The sequence below is a fragment of the Rhineura floridana genome, chromosome 5, assembly GCF_030035675.1.
Source record: "Rhineura floridana isolate rRhiFlo1 chromosome 5, rRhiFlo1.hap2, whole genome shotgun sequence".
NCBI classification, from domain to species: Eukaryota; Metazoa; Chordata; class Lepidosauria; order Squamata; family Rhineuridae; genus Rhineura; species Rhineura floridana.
Window position 1 is genome coordinate 105,987,599 of NC_084484.1, and position 5,284 is coordinate 105,992,882.

Consider the following 5,284-nt stretch of genomic DNA (forward strand, 5'->3'; position numbering starts at 1 on the left):
TGAATGACAGAAATAGGTATTACCAATCGAAAAAGTCAAATGCCTTGTATGCACCCAGTAAAAGTACATTCAGTCTCTAATCTAATTTAACACATACAGACAATATGACCTGATTGATCTGGCTATGGTCTTTCAGAGGGGGACCATGGCTCAGTAGTAGAGCACATGTGCTGAATGCAGAAAATCTCAGGTTCAATCATTAGCATCTCCACTTAAAAACAAAATAAAACATAAGTAGATGCAAGGCCCTTGCATGAGACCCTGGTGAGCTGCTTGAACTATTGTAATATACCCAGTCAATCGCAGTACTCTGCAGGCGAGGGCCTTCTGCAGATATTTATAAGGACGCCCATACAATATAGAAATCAAATGTTCAGTGATGTGGCATCTACCCTATGGAATTTCCTCCCCTTAAATATTAGACAAGAACTGTCTCTGTTGTCTCTTTGGTGCCTACTAAAGACCTTGCTCTTCCAACGAGCCTTTTAAGTAGAAATCTTTCTCTGTTTGCATCAGTTTTTGAGAAGTTTTTTTGTTTTATCATTTGTTGTTGACTGCCCTGGGCTCCTTTGCAAAGAAGAGCAGGATATAAATTTAATAAATAACAAATAATGTGCTCTATGCAAGGCTTCCTTTGAAAAGTGTTTTAAAACTTCAACTAGTGCAAAAATGCAGCAGCTTAGGGTTTTATCAAGAGCCTCTCTTTCAGATCATATGATACAAATATTGTACCAGCTGTACTGACTCCAATTCATTTCCAATTCTAACAAATGCAATTTTTGACCTAACAAGCCCTAAACTAGTTTAGGACCTAGATAGCTTATGGACCACTTCCTCCCAGACGCTTCCCATATGCTTAAGCTGCTGGCTCAGGCTCAGTTCTGATGTTGTTTGAGGTGCATCAGGTAAGCACTTGATATCAGGCTTTCTTATTGGTGGTACCAGACTACGGAATTCTCTGCCTCATTGATTTAACTAGCTTCTTCCTTTTTTGCCTTCAGTTGTCAGATCAAGACATTATTATGTACACACACTTGATCCAGGTAGCTGTTGAAAATCACATCCAGAGTTATTTATTTATTTATTTATTTTATTATATTTTTATACCGCCCGACTAGCATTAGCTCTCTGGGCGGTGTACAACAAAATATAAAAATACAAAACATCTCAAAATCTCATAATAAATACAGCATAAACATATATAAAAACAAGGAATCAGAAAACAATTACAATTATCCAAGTGGGGAGGTCATTTCTGCATGTCAACAGCACTTACAGGTTTGGGGTATTCATATGTGTATCCTTGTAAAGCATAACTAGATTAAAAAAATCCTAACAGTTTGCAAACAGTTCTAAAGTTAAATATACATACCTCTCCCCAATGGCTTGTGACTTCATTGTTTTCATTTCTATGATAAGAGGATTGTGGGTTATTCAGTATAGCAGCACTTTGTTGACTGCAGCATACTACAATGTCTATTTTTAAAATGTGTGCTCCACACTTCAATTTTATTACCAGGGTGGTTTACAATAAAATATTTGAAAAACACAAAATTACTATTTCATAAAAAAACTAAAAACAGCAAATCTATAAAAGCAGCAAAAAATTAAAGGCAGAATAAAAAAGATCAACAAAAGCTTACCAGGACTGCTTTCACACTGCACTTTATTCCATTATTCTGACAATTTCTTACCTGGTAATTTGCACATTATATTTGACCTTTTGTACAAGCTAGTTTGGGAAATCTAGTGGAATTCAAGTTTAGCGCTAATTTCTGTGATAAATAATATCAGAAATAATCCGTTTCGAAGACTGGGAACCCAGAAGATTGCAGATTTGCGCTAGCATACTGTCGTGCGATAGGCATCCAAGCTTACTCTCTCTCACCTCCCTATTTTTCTGTATTTTTTTAAACTCCTGCCTGTGCCTGTTCCCTATTTGCCGTTGTTGAGTCCTCCTTACATTGTTTTTCTGATGCCTTGGAAGTCCCATGCTTTCCCACCTCTTCCCCCCTCCCCCTCAAAGCCTGGTGACTGCTAAAAGATCTAAAAGAGCTTACCTGCCTTTTTTCCTCCCCTGTGTTGTTTACTCCAGGTACATTCCCCTGGCTGCTTTCAGACTTGAGGCTTATTGTGTGTGACAGTTGCTGAAGTTGCTTTTCAAATCTTTTAAAGTCCTTTTCTATTGTCTTTTAAGCCCTCATTCTCTCCTCAGACTTCTTTTACCTGAGCCAGAGCAGCTTGTATTTTTAAAGTGACCACTTTTCCCCCTTTTCCTCAGGCTTCGTTTCTGGCACTTTCTTCTTGGAGTTTTTGCTTTCTTGCTGTTTTTCTTGCCCTTTTCACCTGATCCTGGTGTCTCCAGTTGCAGCATGTGAAAGACATTTGCACAAGACGCCGGTTTATCAGGTACTGCAGTATGAAAAGAATTTTAGAAATCAGGACAGAAGCGCTACCATTTTGATCCATTAAACTAAAGTAATAAGCCCCATGTGTGAAAGCAGCCAAGATGTTGGAACATAAAAAAAGGTTTTGTCTGGTGCTAAAACCTCTGAACACAGAGAAGGGCTTCTGATCATGATCTCAAAGTATGTGGTAGTGTCATCTAGAAGGGTTGCATTTTAAGTTCTGTACTTTGGTCGTCTCCAATGATGACAGAAGCTATTTAAGAAAAGACAAAATAATTCAATCAAATGGCTATGACTGGCTCCCCCTGCAGGGGAAGAGGACCAGTTAGATCAGTCTGCCCCCAGAGACTGATGAAACTTGAGGGATTTCTGAATGCTCTGGGAGATTTTCCAAGCAGCATGGCTGATGCTCCTTGGTTTCACTGTGGAATGGCCCAAGTTTCACTGTGAAATTGTGAAATGAAAAGATGCAATTCCACCTAAGCACTCTCTGGGAGACGCCTTAATTTACTGAGGACCTCTGGGCGATAAAGTAAGCTGGAGGTCAGCAGAGCACAGGTGGCATAAGTCCCAGTACAAATCTGACCAAACAGAGGTACAAGTACATAGCCATTCCTATATGGAAGAGGTGGCAGCAGCAAAGAGCGTATCTCTTGGCCTCTATTGCAGCCTCAGTGAATCGCCCAGCAGAGATGTTCAGAGTGGTAAACTAACTGATCCAGACCAATGTGGCATCATTAACAATGGATGTGTGGTTCCTGAAGGAACAGGTTCACACTGTGGAAGTATTCCTGAATTCCAACTTGTCACTAGTGGCTTCTGTGGCAAGGATGGCTTATGTCTAGTTTAGGCTGGTTCTGGACTACTGTAATTGCTATATGTGTGGGTGCCCCTGAAGGTGGTCCAAAGGCTGCATGTAGTGCAAAATGCAGCTTCTAGAGGAGCAGCCCAATGGGACCATGTCACTGGTCCTGCAAGCTCTGCACTGGCTGTCAGTGAGCTACCAGACTCAATACTAGCATATGAAGCCATAAATGGCTTGGGATTCAAATACCTAAAAGAGTGCTTTCCCTGGTATCAACCATCTCGGACCCTATGATCATCAGGTGAGACTTGGTGGTGGTGTCACCACCAGCAGGTGCCCAGTCAGCATTGCCCTCCCCAGTGAGGTATATCTGTCTTTCTCATTATTGACTTTCAGGATGAATTTAAAATGTATTCCTGTTTACCTAGGCATTTAATGATTGAAGGATACTGTTCCTGGCAACCCAGAGATCACTGGATGGAAGAGTGTTTTTATTTGTACCGTATATTCCGGTGTATAAGATGACTTTTTAACCCAGGAAAATCTTTTCAAAAGTCGGGGGTCGTCTTATATGCCGGGTGCTGAAAAAGAGCGGGAAAATTAAGTAAAAAAAAAAGCTGCAGCGGGAGTGGAAGCAGTCGCAGCCGCCGTCCAGAGAGACCGTCGCTGCGAGGAAGGCAACGCAGCGAGGCTCAAGAAGTTACGGCAGAGCCTCAGATGAAATTGACTCGAAACGGAGTTACTGCTGTGAGGAGGGAAGCCTCCGCAGAGCCTGAGATGAAATTGACTAGAAACAGCGTTACTGCCTTGAGGAGGGAAGCCTCGCAGAGCCTGAGATGAAATTGACTCGAAACTGTGTTACTGCCCTGAGGAGGGAAGCCTCGGCAGAGCCTGAGACGAATTGACTCGAAACGGCCAGATACAGGAGGGAGAAGCCACAAAAGGCTCCTGGGGAGAACTTGGGCAAACTCTATATTTTAACTGGGAAAGTTGGGGGTCGTCTTATACGCCCAGTCGTCTTATACGCCGGAATATACGGTAATTGTTTTTAGAATGCTTTGTTTTTAGAATGCTTTTCTTGTTGTTAAAAACATTTTGTTGATGCGTTTGCCATCCTGGGCTCCTTCAGGAGGAAGGGTGGGATATAAATTCAATAAATAATATCCTAGAAAACAGCACTAATCATGTATTTGACCAGGGAAGATTTTTTAACATAGCAGCTCAGTCTACTCTTGACTGCAAGAATCATTGTACTGGGGATGTTATCTATCAAGTCTAAACAGATTTTCCAGTTGCATTATCAATTGTTTCCTATTTCTTGGCTTAATGCAAGACTTAAAGCTGAATTATTACTAATTTCCAAACATTAAACCAACATTATCATTCAACAAATACTCCCCTATCGATGCACATTTTCAAACCCATGGCCATACATAAATGACAAATATTCACATCTACAACACTCTTAAATCTACTCAAGTATTTTTAAATATTTCTTCATCAAAATGAGCAGTTTTGATCTCGGTGAGCCATCTAGTGGTTATACTCATTTGTATTCTCATTCTTTCAAAAGATCTTTCAAAAATAGCAGTTTCCAATTTTTAAGATGTTCAATGCAACACATTTCTAAATGGCTATGCATCAGATAAAGTGTAAATGCCACAACTACAACTTTAATCATAATTGCCTATACATTTCTCCACCGTGGTTTGAAATTCAAGCGTGACTAGAGTTTTGGATGCACAATTCTAGAATTGTTGTCGTTATGTGCCTTCAAGTCAATTATGACTTATAGCGACCCCATAAATCAGTGGCCTCCAATAGCATCTGTCATGAACCACCCTGTTCAGATCTTGTAAGTTCAGGTCTGTGGCTTCCTTTATGGAATCAATCCATCTCTTGTTTGGCCTTCCTCTTTTTCTACTCCCTTCTGTTTTTCCCAGCATTATTGTCTTTTCTAGTGAATCATGTCTTCTCATTATGTGTCTGAAGTATGATAACCTCAGTAATTTTACATGGAAAATGTACAATGCTTCAAATTTTTATACGCGCTAACATTCTATTTATACCA

The 5,284-nt window shown here is 40.3% G+C and overlaps 1 long non-coding RNA gene across 1 annotated transcript; it reads right to left on the reverse strand.

The window, feature by feature from the left end:
* Positions 1 to 880: 880 nt before the first annotated feature.
* On the reverse strand, positions 881 to 2,402 carry LOC133385896 (uncharacterized). The gene is made up of 3 exons (XR_009762996.1): positions 2,061 to 2,402; positions 1,373 to 1,409; positions 881 to 1,047 (listed from the first exon to the last, which is right to left on the reverse strand). It is a non-coding gene; the product is annotated as an uncharacterized LOC133385896 (long non-coding RNA).
* Positions 2,403 to 5,284: the final 2,882 nt, after the last annotated feature.